We start from the raw sequence: 15,412 nt of genomic DNA on the forward strand, positions 1-15,412 counted from the left end.
GCTTTTTCTTAGATGGTGTGTATTCAGATATACACATTTGTAACCATATTGCACTGCTTGTGCAGTTGCATAAAGATGACAATACATTCTGAGAAATAAATCCTTAGAAGATTTCATCATTGTCTAACATTATAGAAGGTACAAACCTAGACGGTATAGCCTACTACACACTTAGGTCATATGGTATAGTCTGTTGTTCTCAGGTTACAAACCTGTACAGCATGTTACTGTACTGAATCTTGTAGGCAACCGTAACACAATGGCAAGTATTTGTGTATCTAAACATATCTAAACCTAGAAAAGGTACAGTAAGAATATGATATAAATGGGGTATGCCTTTATAGGGCACTTGCCCTGAATAGAGATAGCAAGAAATTGCTCCAGGCGAACCAATGAGTGAGTGGTGAGTGAATGTGAAGGCCTATGATATTACAGTATACTACTGTAGACTTTATAAATACCATACACTTTGTCTACACTAAATTTATTTATTAAAATTTTCTTGAATAATAAATTAGTCTTAGTTTACTATAACTCTTTTACTTTATACAGTTTTATTTTTTTAAATTTTTGACTCTTTTATGATAACACGTAGCTTAAAACCCATTGATGCCTGAGGTTGCAATTTGTTGAATTTTTGCAATCAGACCTCGGCGACGACCTTGAGCAGTAGGATATAAATAACTTTTGCATGCTTAGCGTTCCAATGAATGGAATACCAGGCAAAAATGGATCAACGCACAAATACATTGTACAACTGTACACAAATAATTTCTTTATTATTTCCTTGTCCTATATGCTTTCTTCCATTTAAAAAATATTAGTATTAATATTTTTTAACTTTTTAAACTTTTGTTTTAGAAACTGAGACACTAACACACACGTTAGCCTAGGCCTACACAGAGTTATGATCACCAATTTTACTGTCTTCCACTTTCATGCCTTGTCCCACTGGAAGGTCTTCAGGAATAATAACACACATACAACTGTCATCTCCTATGATAACAGTGCCTTCTTCTGGAATACCTCCTGACGGAGATGCCTGAGGTCATTTTACAGTTAACTTTTATTCTTTATAAGTAGAAGGAGTACACTCTAAAATAACAATAAAATATGCAGTATAGTAAATACATAAACCACTAATATAGTCATTTATTTTTATTGTCAAGTATTATGTACTGTACATAATTGTATATGCTATCCTTTTATGTGACAGTCAGCACAGTGGATTTTTTTACACTAGCATCACCACAACCATGTGAGTAATGCATTGTGCTACAAAGTTACACCACTACCAAACAGAATACTCAACTCAGCTCTGCCACTAATCCACTCTGTGTGACTTTCACTAAGACAATTGACCTCTTTAGGTCACTAGGGAATAGGAATTTTTCAGCTCCATTATAATCTTACGGGGCTACCATCTTATGTGTGGTCTGTCATTGACTAAATCATCAATTAAAATGAGAAAGAAATACAGTCAGGTATGAGGTACGTGACTGTCTTTCTTTCTCATTTTAATTTATCTGAAACACTTCAAGAAGATAGCGTCCCCAGCAAAATCACTTCTGTCTTTGCTACTTTCTTCTGATCTTTGTAGATCTGCAATCTTCTTGTCATCCAGATTTCAATGCATATACTACTTTTCTTAAAGAAACTTATTTCTGACCATCCCTCCAAAGCAAAACATCCAGACTCTTTAGCAACATATTTTAAGTATTTGAGTAATTTACCACTATCTTATATATTCTGCTTGTTTGCTTATTGCCTATTTCTCTTCATTATTATATACGTTTTGTGAGAGATGACCTCTTGTCTGCCTTGATAACTGCTTCTGAGTAATCTAGTCATAAGATCATTGTCTTTTGCAAACTTAACATTAAAACATGTAATTTTCGTGTGCTTTACAAGGTATTTGCCATTCTAATTCAGAAACTATAAAATCTAAATATTTAAATAAATATATATTCTTTAATTGTAGGATTAGATGAAAATAACAAAATTTAAAAGTGTGGATTCCTTTACAGGTTTTTCAGAAACTCAGGTTCTATAGATTTTCTTCAACTACATTTATTCTGACAGTTTAATCAGGCACCTGCCAGTGCATATTACAAAACTGTACAACTATTTTTCAAAAACACTTCCTAAAAAGTTGCTATGACAACCCCCAAATAACATTTTGACACTGTCTCAGAATTTTAGTTTTCAGCTCCGTAAACTCTAACATATGGGTTAAATGTTGATACTTCATCTATATTAAATAGTAAGTAATTTTTTTCTTTAAAATTAATTGTGAAATCTATTAAGTTATTTCATTATCATACTTACCCTACTTTTCTGAAACAGCTTGGTGGACAGCAGTAAACTTAGAATACTCAACCCAGCTCTTCCATTAACCCACTGTTTGACTTTCACCAAACCAATTCACCTCTCTGGGTCTCAGTTCCTCGTTCATAGAATGAGGAGATTAGCTACAGGATGTTTAAGTTTCCTTCTATGTCTAAATTTCTAGAAATACAAATTAAATGACAACATGCTTGAATTTCTATAATGAAGATATTCACCTCTCTCATCTACCATTCCACAACTGGAAACTAGTGCTTTTTTTTTCACATTTTATTCTTTTTAAAAATATTATGGATGTATAATAGTTTTGCATATTTGGCAGGTGCATGTGATATTTTCATACAAACAAACATTGTGTAATGATCAAATCAGGGTAGTTGGGGTATTCATCACCTCAAGCATTTACCATTTATTTGTGTTACAAACATTTCAATTCCACTCTTCTGGTTATTTTGAAATACAAAATAAATTTTTATTTAATATAGTTGTCCTATTTGTGCTACTGAACACTAGATCTTATTCCATCTAGCTTTATTCTATAATTTTTTTACCTACTGGGATGTATAAAGATTGCAGGGTATCTTAGCTAATGTTTTATGACACATGTACAATAACTATAAATGAGAAAATACTTTGCAAGAATGTTGTGTTTCCAGTTTAAAATATTTGGCCTTGACTGCTTTTATACCACATAGAGATAAGGTTATATTAGTCACTGCTGATTTCAAGATCAAAACTGATAACTTCAATCAAAACTAATTTCTCCTTCTACCATATTCCTATGGCATATTGTTACTCTATTATTGTGTTCATTAGATTTATGTGTATATATGTCTGACTTCTATACTAGTTTAGAACCCTTGGAGGATAATAATTGCTTCTTGTTCATCTTTGGAGAACACTTAACTCCTACAATGGTCCACTAGAGCTAGTAAACTCTCAATAAATCTATTGAAATAAATTGAATCAAACTGTATTAATTGAGGCCATACATTTTTAAAAACGGGAGCTCTTTTAATTTTTTTTTTTACTTGCATTGAGGATCTTATTGATCAAACCATCATCAAAAACAAGATTGAGTAAAAGTGCTCACCTTTCAAATCATGTTCAGATGCAACGAAATTCCCTTCATTGTTATTTTCTCTAACCTTATATCTTATAACTGTAAGCTATGCTTACTTTTTAATGATTTGTAACATTCATTTGATGTGTTTAACTACCATGATGTAGATAAATCAACTGTGTTTCTGCTTTTCTTAACATGTATGATTTGAGCTCAGTAAAGAATCGTGGTAAATATTTATATATTGTCACTCCTAAAAGATATATTTGATTCATTAGATATCTGATAATTTTCTAGTATTAGTAGACTTCAGAATTGTACTTGTAGACTTCATAATTGCATTTATCTTTTCAAATAATTAGGGTCAGAAGTAGAGTTATTTGAAATGAGAAATCATCATGTGGGTATAATATTTTGAGAACAGAAACACAATGAAGAGAGCCAACTTGAATTTTTATTTTGGTTTAAGCTGATATTTTTATGAATGCTTGTTATGTATGGCACGATCAGCATGTAATATAATTTGGTCAGACTTATAATTGTCATAGTCTTCCTTTTTGCTTCATCAAGTTTATCAGTTTTGGTCTGTAAAGAAAGTTGTGTGCTTAATTAGAAATTTGCCATATTCATAGAAAACACTTTAAGTAATCTGTCAGGATGAGCATATGTGGGTATTGGAATCACTATGCAATGTGGCAACTTAATTTATAAGATTATATTTTCAGATTGATACATGAATATATCCATTAATATACCCTAAGGAAACTCATTTACATCATAGATGAATTAGAGATCCAGAAATCTAACCTAGAATTAAAAGATTGGCAAATAATAGTATAAACAGTACAAAATACACAGGTTAAGTATTTGGTCTTCATATGCTTGAAAAAGGTAATTGTCATATTTTACTTTGTGAGACACATTCAAATACAGTAGATTAGACTTAGTTGTGAAATTATCATAAAATGACTGATCATTTCACATGAAATGGTACTATAAAGTAAGACATTATAGACAAGAATACAGGACCATTGAGGCAAAAAAAAAGTTAACTATCACTGATTTTTAAAATGTCACTTCTAGCTATTTAGCACAAAAAGTGAACACTGTTAAATAGGGTGCCCAAGTTATGATCAAAAAGTGATCTGTTTAGTAATGGTAACATCTTGCATTATCAAGTCTTACATTGAATTTCAAAACACATTCACATATATATCTCATTATCATTTGCTCTTCACTAGGTTGTCGGGTAGGATTAACACTTCCACTTTACACAAGAAGAAAAAGCTCACAAAGGTTGAGTTACTCATCTAAGATTTCATAACTAGTTAATGTGAGAAATCTAATGAAGCAATATATAAATCTTTTTAAAAAGTATAAATTTCATTATATAAGCTTGACTAATTTATTACAGATGAACAAATGAACTAACTGCCACTAAGGATGATAACAAAGAGATTAAGGTAAAACTGTAAAATAAGTTTGTCTCATTTTGTTTGTTCTTATATAGCAGAGAATTACATACTAGAGAACTGGAACCGTAGATTTTGCACCCGCGTGACTAAAGAAGCCACCAAAAAGAGGTATACACACACACACACACACACACACACACACACACATGCACACAACTTTCTGACCTATTTTGTTCTGAAAATAAACAAACATACTGAATAAAATATGCTTTTTAAAAACATTATAAATTCATCCATTAGCTGGTAGGAAAGTGAGAATATTAAAATTCAAAAACTTAATTAAAAGCAGAAAAATATTGGTCTGCTCTTAAGATACTTTCCATACCAGATAACCTTGTGCTTCAGTTTTCACCAACTCACAGGTAAAATGGTACAGGACAAAAATTCCAAAGACCACCCACAATTCAGAGTCTAATAGAATAAGCCCTCCCTCACCAAATAAAGTTGGAGCTCCCAAGTGTTTTACTCTTAGTAGTAAGTGTGAACAAGAAATAGACATATACATTCAGGAGACTAGAAAGAGAACTTGCTGGTTTTGAAGAATCGTGCTAAGTAGAAGAAAAAAAACTACATTTCCTTTGATAATTTATAGCAATAACGTTGCCCTCATATGGCTTTGCAGCCTACATTTTGTACTACCAGAGTGGTCCAAAGAACATCATGTATAGAGTTTAATTAAAATTGTTCCTAATTGGTAATGCTCCAATATGCCTAGAAGAATCAATCCCAAAACAGTTTTTGGAAGGATAAGAGGTTAAAAGAGATGGATATTAGTGTACAAATATCAGAATTTTAGAAGGAGAAGAAAGGGAGAATGAAGCAAAGGCAATATGTAAAGAGACAATTACTGATATTTTCCCCAAACTGATAAAAGACAATATTCTACAGATTCAGATATTCTAATGAGTCCCAAGCATGGTAATTAAAGAAAATACACAATGCATCTGCAGAATTCAGTCTACAAAAAAATGTAAATTAAATGAAAAAGCAAAGCATATAGATGAAGAGACTTATAAGAGACTTAAAAGTACATTAACCAATTATAAAGAATGTTATTTAATATGGTTTGAATATTTGTCCCTTCCAAATCTTATGTTGAAATGTGACCTCTAGTATTGGAGCTGGGGCCTAGTGGGAGGTATTGTATCATGGAGGCTGATCCCTTATGAATGGCTTAGCATTATCCTCTTGGTGATGAGTGGGTTCTTCCTCAATGAGTTCATATGAGAACTGGTTATTTAAAAAAAGGTTTCACCTTCTCCCATCTCTCTCACTCCTGCTTTTGCCACGTGATACCACCTGCTCTTCCTTTGCCTTCCACCATGATTGGAAGTTTCCTGAGGCCCTCACCAGAAGCAGATGCTGGAGCCATGCTTGTACAGCCTGCAGAACAGTGAGCCAATTAAAACTCTTTTCTTTATATATTATCCAGACCCTGGTATTTCTTTATAGCAATGCAAGAATGGGCTAACACATAATTTAAGAGAGAAAAATGCACATTTCAAAGACTATCTGAGTAACTCTTACTATGATTGTATATTTAATCATATTAAGAAGTTATTAAAATTTGGGGGTATGAAAACACTAACATGGTTATATTTTTATAAAAGAGTTTTTATCTCTTAGAGATACTTCTTAATTTTTTCTTGGAAAAAGCAATACCTGGAATTTGCTTCAAAATAATCTGAGGATTCAGAAGTAGAGATGGCCATAATTACAGATAAAACAAGACTAACTGTGAGTAGATACATATTGTAATGGGATGAGGTGTTGCATGGGAATTAATTAAACTGCAATTTCTACTTTATCAAAATATAAATAAAATTGTTAAAAGAAATATAAAACTAGACAGCAGAGTAAAACTTCAGAACAATCACCTTCCTAAAAAAAGAAAAAAAAAGATCATTTAAAAGCAGTAAAAAAAGAAACAGATTATTTAAAAAAAGACAGTTAACTTCTTAACAGCAAATATAAAAGCCAGAAGATTTTAGAAAAATGTTTTCAATGTGCTGTGAGGAAATAACTAAGCTAAATTTGCATGTTCAATGAAACTCTCTCAAAAACAAGGGGAAATAAAGATAGATGTAGGCACAAAATAAATAGTTTGCAAACAAAAGATTCTATAGGAAATTTTAAGGAATGCAGTTTTAGACAAAAGAGAAATAATCCCAAGTAAATATTATAAGTATGAGGGTAAATCTACATGAAATTGAAAATAAAACTGACTGAAACTAAAATAATGATATTTTTCATGACTTTTCTAAGGGGATCAGCAAATGAGTTATAATTAAAATACATAAAATCAAATACATATGTTAAGCGTTATCATAAGTAAGGACTTTTAAGGATCTTGTTACTGATCAGGAGGATAAAGAAATATCATTTTTTACATTAATAAGTTAAGTATACATTTAAAAATTTCTAGGGTAACCACTAAAGAATAGAAGAAGAAAATAGAATGTAAGCTAGTAAGAAAAAAATAGTGAAAATTATTAAATCTAAAAAGAGAGAAAATGAACACTAAAAGGAAGACAAAATATAAAAGTTTATGGTAGATATATACTCATATATGTAAATAACATGCAGTTATGTACTACATAACAACATTTTAGTCAATGATGAAATACATATACCACAATGTCCCTATAAAATTATAATACTGTGCTTTTACTGTATTTCTATGTTTAGATATGTATAGATGCACAAATACTTACCATTGTGTGACAACTGCCTGCAGTATCCAGTTTAGTAACATGCTATACAAGTTTCTATGCCATATAGCCTATGTGTACAGCAAGCTATAACATCTAGATTTGTGTAAGTACGCTCTTTTATGTTCATACAATAAAATTGCCTAAAGATGCACTTCTCAGAAAGTATTCTTATTATGAAGTGACATGCTATAAATGTAAAAGGTGTAATTACTTAAAAGGAAATATTCAGTTTACATGGGACTCTTTTAGAGAACTACATACAAGGTCTTCTATATAAGAACAAAAGCATACAGAAATCTTAAAAGGAAATGGATGAGAAAAGAGTTACACAAGGAAAATATTAATCTAAAAAATGCAGCTATGTTAATATTAGCCAGACTACACACTAATGAAAATATATTAGTGGAAATAAAAGAGCATCAAATTATTAAAATGTAAAATGTAATTTACAGAAAAAATATGATAATTCTAAACTTGCATGACTTACTGCATAGCATAAAACATAGGAAGCAAAAATAGACAAAATTTCAGGATAAATCAAAACATCCACTATCATAATGGGAGGTGATAATAATGTTTCTTTAAGCAAGGTATCAGCGAACTATGCCACACAGGCCAAACTTTGTCTGTTGCCTCTTATTGTAAATAAAGATTTACTGCAAATCAGGCATATCCATTTATTTAAGTATTATCTATGACTTCTTTCATGTTATGATGACATAGATAAGTAGTCATAAAAGAGACCATAGGTCTAAAACTTTTATAATCCGATCCTGTTGAGAGAAAAAAATGCCAACCCTGATTTAAACAGTTAGATGTTATCCAGTAGGATGAAAACAAATCAGTAAGAATATGGTAAAAGATTTTAAAAACAATAATGAGACATTTAATAAATATATAGAGAGGTTTCTACCCAATAGATGCAAGATACATATTATTTTCACAAAAGCTGATTCCAACATAAAGTATATATGGGGCCATAAAGTAAGTATCAAATAATGGGTACTCATGGACTTCAGATGGCAATCATTAACACTGGAAACTTCTAATGTAATCCCTCAACAGATACTTCCTGCCATTTCCTCAAAAAAATATTCACTGATACTGTAGCATTGCAATAGAGAAAAACTTAAATTGACATGACGCTGGCCCAAGCTGGAGAACTGGAGTTATCACTCAAATTAATCTTCCCGAAGGTTTGGAGGTTAAAGTTTTATGGACAATTTGGGGAACAGGGGCTAGCAAATGGATGGTACTGATTGGTTGGCAATGAAATGCTCGGGGTGTGAAAAATGTTTCTTGTGTGCTGAGTCTGCCTCTGGGTGGGACCACCAGATCAGTTGAGAAATGAGTCATGAGTCTGGGTGGAATCAGTCTGAAATATATCCTCAAAAAAACGATCTTTGGTTCTACAATAGTGATGTTATCTATAGGAGCAATTGTGGAAGTCACAAATCTTGTGACCTCTGGCCAAATGACTCCTAAAGAGTAAGGAATTATAAAAACTACACCTGTACCTTAGCAGAGTTCAGGTTTCTCCCATAATCCTATGTGGTAGCCTTTCATTAATCTTACAAAAATGATTTTCAGTCCCTGGGCAAGAAGGGGGTTAGTTTTAGGGAAGAACTAATATCATCTTTACTTTCATGGTTAAACTATAAACTAACTTCTTTCCACAGTTAGGTTAGCCTATGCCCAGGAATGAGCAAGGACAGTTGGGAGGTCAGAAGCAAGATGGAACAAGGTGCGTCAGATTTCCCTTACTGCTATAATTTTAAAAACACAGTCTCAGTAGAGCAGTAAGGAAGGGACACAAGGGTTGAAAAACTAACTGTTGTGTACTATGCTCAGTATCTGGGTGATGGAATAAATCATACTCCAAATTTCAGCATCAAATAATATGCCCAGATAAGAAACCTGCAGAGGTATCCCCTGAATCTAAAATAATATTTGAAATTATAAAAAGCAGAAATTTCAAAGAACTCAGTGACAAAAATGTTATTTTCTGACAATGACACAATTACTGAGAAATAAACAACAAAGAATAATTCAGAAAAAAATTGTTAACACTTTTATGTAACTCATGAGTTGAAGAAGTAATCTAAAATAATTTTAAATAAAATAAAAATATCAACTGTCAAAACTAATTGGGTGAAATTAAAAGAGTATTTGGAATAAAATGTATAGATTTTATGTATAATCAAAAATAAAATATTATAGACTTATGCTAAGAATCCAATGAAAACCATTAAAGTCAAGTCAAAAAAAATGAAATCTAAAGAAATAGAGGAAATTAAAAAAAAGCAGAAATTAATAAATTAGAAGATAAAAAATGGAGTAGATAGGACCAAATAGTCACAAGTTTATTTAAAAAACAAACTAATAAAATCGACAAATCACTGATCAATAAGAAAGGACAGATAGCAAAAATAAACAATATTATGAAAGGAAAAGGCTACAAGTTTGCAGATACAGAGAAGATTAAAAATATTACAGTAAATTATGAACAATTTTAAGTTTTAAAGTATTATATATAATGCATCAATTTGTGGAAAATTATATCATACCAAAACAGACTCAAAAAGAAATAGTAAGGTAATAACAACAACAAAACGGTGAAGTAGGAAGTTACACAATATTTCTCCTGCATTTAATTAATGAGAACACTAGCAAAAATTGACAAAATTTTTTAAAACTCTGAAAATTATTCAATGACTTGTAGCTATCTGGGGAACATTTATTCCAGAAAAAAAAAAAAAAAAATGGCTAAATCTCAGTAAGAATAGCAAGCCTTGTCACATTTAATTTGCATTATTACCATTATATTCCATCAGCTCTTCTAGGGCCTTGAAAATTAACCACCTGCCATTACGATAAAAAACAGCAGCCTGACAGCTAACAGAGGAGACAGAGAGGGAGTGAAGCACTTTCAAAAACACATTCCAAGGGATATATTATTATTTGTTCCATCTGATAGTTTCCTGGAAGACTCTCTCTACTCAAAAAGGCTCTTATATTTTACATGATTCAGAGCTCACCCATTACAAGCACTTTTTCCCTGACATCTTTCTCAGGAACAATCAGAGGCAATTGTTAAACATCATGGTTGCCTAAGGCTGTAGGTAAGAGTTGGGGAAAACAATAATCTAATCAGAAAGATTTAAAAAGGCAGATAACATATTAAATGCTTATAGTGAGTTTGTTTTTGTTTTTGGGTTTTGTTTTGTTTTTTGTTTGTTTGTTTGTTTGGTTGGTTGTTTTGTGGGACATGGTTTCACTCTCATCATCCAGGTTGGAATGTAATGGTATGATCTTGGCTCAATAAAACCTCTGCCTCCTGGGCTCAGGCTAAGTCAGACATGTAAACATCCTTGCTGAGAACACATAAACAGAGCCACTTTACGAAGACTGGAAGACTAATTGATTCTGGGAATTTAATGTATCTCTGCCCAATCATTAAATGACTATTAAGCTAATTAAATAAGACTTCAGTGACGACACATGACAAAGAATACAGGCTTTATAAAATTAGCTTTAAAGAGTAACTAAATAAAAACTAATAACAAAAATGAACAAAAAACTGTAAAAACAAAACCTGGGGAAAGTGGCAATCTGATTTCCATAATTGCCATATTTTTGTTTAACTATGAAAATGCTTTGATAGAAGTGAACATATAGCAAGAAGAACAGCAAATGCATGCACAGTAAGACATGGTTATCAGAACACATTGTGAGTGAACAAAGAATTCATACTGCTTTTGCCCTTCACCCAGCAACAGAAGGCTCTAGTTACTGGGTGCAACTAGAAGTGAACCTCCTCCCTAGTTCACTTCTCAAATTCTCCCTCCTCCTCAGCCATGGCATCCTGGTACTGTTGGTACTCAGACACCAGGTTGTTCATGTTGCTCTCAGCCTCAATGAACTCTATTTCATCCATGCTCTCATTCACATGTGGGTTCAGGAAGGCCTTGCACCTAAACATGGCTGCGAACTGCTCTGAAATGCACCTGAATGACTCCTGGATAGTAATGTTATTGCCAGTGAAGGTGATGGGCATTTTTAACCTTGGGGGTAAGATGTCACAGATGATTATTTTCACACTGTGGGAGATCCAATCAGCAAAGTAGCTGCTGTACTTGTTTGGATGTTAAGCATTTGCTCATCTGCTTCCTTCATGGCCATGCAGCCTCTGAAAATGGCAGCCACCACTAGGTAGCAGCCATGGTGAGGGTTGCAGGCAGCCATCATGTTCTTGGTGTCAAATATCTGCTGGGTGAGCTCAGTCGTTGTCAAGGCTCAATACTGCTGGCTGCCCCAGCTGGTCAGTGAGGCAAAGCCAGGCAAGAAGAAGTGCAGGTAGGAAAATGGGACTACATTCATGGACAGTTTCTGCAGTCAGCATTTAGCTGGCCAGGGAAGTACAGGCAGGTGGTGACTCTAGTCATAGCGGCAGAAACCAGGTGGTTCAGATCACTATAGGGGGATGTGGGCAGCTTTGGAATTTTTGAAGCAGATGTCGTGGGGAGCTTCATCATAAAGGCATAAAGTCTCATATGTGTGTTCTATGAACTGGTGGACTGACAGGGTGGCACTATAGGGTTCCACAACCATGTCTAACATTTTGGACAAAGGCAGTGCACTGAATGTGTTTATGATCTTATATGGGTACTCCTCCTGGATCTTGCTGATGAGAAGGGTACTCAACTCAGACCTAGTTCCTCAACTTAGGGAGTGGGTCAGCTGAAAACCCTGCAGGCAGTCACAGCTCTTAGCCACCTTCATCACAACGTCCATCATCAACTCCACCAGCTATTTAAAATGTCCAGTTTTCAAACAAAAATTGTGAGACATACACAGAAATAATGTGGCATGGCACATACACAGAGAAATTTAAAGTCAATAGAATCTGTCTCCATGCAAGCCCATAGGTCAGACTAACTAGAAAAGACTTAATTGAACTACTTTAAAAATATTCAAGAAGAAAAAAGGAAAGTCTAAAAGCTAAAGGAATGTTTGTGAACAATATCTCACCAAATAGAGAAAGTCAATAATGAGAAATTACATACAAAAATATATTCAAATAGAAATTCTGGAGCTTATACCTATAATAACTTAAAAATTACTAGAAAGAATAAACAACATATTTAAGAAACTAGAAGAAATAATAATAATCAGTGAATCTGAAGATAGATCAATTCATATTATGCACTCTGAGGAATAAAAAGAAAAAACAATGAAGAAAAATGAACACGTCACAGACCTATGGTGCATATTCAAAATGCTAGAGAAAAAATACAGTCAATAAACAATCATATATCCAGAAAACTATCTTTGAGAAAAAAAAAAAAAAAGAACTGATGACATTTTCCAAATAAACAAAGACTGAGAGAAGCCTTCACTAGAAAACCTACCCTTCAAAAAATAGTAAAGGGATTTCCTTAGATTTAAATGAAAGAACAGTAGGCAGTAATTAAAACCAACATAAAGAAATAAAAGACTCCAGTAAGAGCAACTCTGCAGATAAATATTGAAGGCAGTTTAAATGTATTTTTTATTTGTAATATTTTTCTACTCCTAATTTAAAAGACAACTGCATACGGTATGAATTAAGAATTTGTTCTGTGGTACAGACAATGTATAAGAAGATAATTTTTATGTTAATAACAGTACAAAAGAGGGAAAGATAATGATATTTTCTATCATCTGAATGTTTGTGTACCCCCAAAATTCATATCTTAAAATTGTCACCCCCAAAGCGATGGTATTAGGAGGGGTTAGAAGGGAAAGCTTTTAGAAGGTAGTTAGATAATGACGGCAGAGCATTCATGAATGGGAACAGTATCTGTATAAAGAAGGCCCAAGAGATCTGTCTTACCTCTTCCACCATGTGAGGAGATTGTGAAAAGACACCACTTATGAATGTGAAAATCAGCCCTCAACAGACACTGTATTTGCTGGCATCTTGATATTGAATTTTTGAGCTTCTACAATTGTGATTAATAAATTTCTGTTGTTTATTACCCACCCAGTTTATGGTACTACGTTACAGCAGCCTGAATGGACTAAACAGACAATTGGTATTGAAAGTAGGGTGCTAGTATAACAAACACCTAAAAATGTGGAAGTGACTGTGGTATTGGATAAGGGATAGAAACTAGAAGAGTATGTGGTACATGCTAAAACAAAAAATCCTACATTGCTGTGAATAGATCATTAAGGGATATTCTAGTAAGAGCCTAGAAAGAAACTAGAAGAGCTAGAATGAAAATCTCAAATTTCTTAGAGAATATTTAAATAGTCACAAACAGTGTTCACAGAAATATGAACACCAAAGGCTATTCTGATGATGTTAATCAGAAATGATGAACGTATTGCTGACAATCAGAGAAAAGTATATCTTTGTTATAAAGAAGCAAAGAACATGACCGAATTGTGTTTCTGTCCAGGTGTTTTGTGGAAGGTAGAAACTTTGAGAGATGAAATTTGATATTTGACTGAGGACAGTCATAAGTAAAATATTGAGGGTGTGGCTTTTCTCGATTGCCACTAGAAAATTTAAGAAGAGAAAAGTAACTTAAAGATGAATTTATTAATCAAAAGGGAAGCAGAATGTATATAACTGAAAAATTATCAATCTGTTTATATGGAAAAAAAAATGAGAAAGCATGTTAAGGAAAAAACACTAAAGGTTTGGTCAAATGATCATTTGGTAAGATCAGTCACCCATCTAAACAGAATCTAAGCTCTCTTTTCAAAGACAAAGGAAGAATAACCCAAAAGACAATTTGGAAATTGTCAGGGCTGCCACTCCCATCACAGGCTCGCAGTGCATAAGTCCTAAAAAGTATGGGGCCACTATAAAGAATTTCCTTTAGGGCAATGCCCAGAGGAGCTGTGGGAGTGGGAATGTTTTCATAGCCCCAGACTAATAAAGCCATTATCATGTGATCTCAGCCTCAGAGAATAGCAAGTATGTGTGTCAGGTACAGACATGTGCCATGAAGATGGGGGCCACTGCAAAGAACTGTTAAGAGAATAGGGCCTAGACACAAAGTTGCCTTGGAGGCAAGATTGTCCAAAGCAGTAGGCCCAAGGCCACTGTCCCAGTGTGTCTGGAAGGCAGGACTCACACTAGTTGATTTGGAAGATGAAACCAGAGTCCCCGTAGTCCAAGAGGGTATAACATCAAGTCAAAGAAGTTGGTTCTCAAGACTTAAGATTTAATGTTGTCTGACTTTTGGTTTCAGGCTTACTTGGGACCTGTTATCGCCTTCTTTTTTCTCATTTCTCCCTTGTGGAATGAGAATGTATATCCTATGCCTGTCTCACCATTATATTTTTGAAGCACATAACTTTTTTTTCCATTTCAGAAAAGTTAAAAAGTTCCTCCACAGCTGGAGGAAAATTTGCTGCAGGATCAATTGTATCTTTAGTGTCACACATATCTGATTTAGATGATATGTAGATGAGACTGTGAAGTTTATACTTTTGAGTTAAGGCCAGAACTAGTTAAAACTTTTGGGGCTCCTTGGATGGAGTAGATGTGTTTTTTATGTAAGAAGGACATGTAATTTGTGAGGGGTAATGGTGGTATGCTATGTTCTGAATGTTTTTGTTCTCCCAAAACTTATATGTTGAACTTCTAACCCCCTAGGATATACTATTAGAAGTTGTGGTTTGGGAAGGTGATTAGGTCACAAGGGTGGAGCCCTCATGGATGGGAATAGGGCCTTAATAATAGAGGCCTAAGAGAGACTCTACTGTGTCTTCTACTACGCGAGGACGTAGCAAGAAGGCAGAGAGAAAGCAGAGAG

General features: G+C 33.5%; 1 pseudogene; it reads right to left on the bottom strand.

Moving 5' to 3' along the window:
• Positions 1 to 11,424: 11,424 nt before the first annotated feature.
• On the bottom strand, positions 11,425 to 15,041 carry LOC103232320 (tubulin beta-4 chain-like; annotated as a pseudogene).
• Positions 15,042 to 15,412: the final 371 nt, after the last annotated feature.

Source organism: Chlorocebus sabaeus, chromosome X (genome assembly GCF_047675955.1).
Source record: "Chlorocebus sabaeus isolate Y175 chromosome X, mChlSab1.0.hap1, whole genome shotgun sequence".
Lineage (NCBI taxonomy): Eukaryota > Metazoa > Chordata > Mammalia > Primates > Cercopithecidae > Chlorocebus > Chlorocebus sabaeus.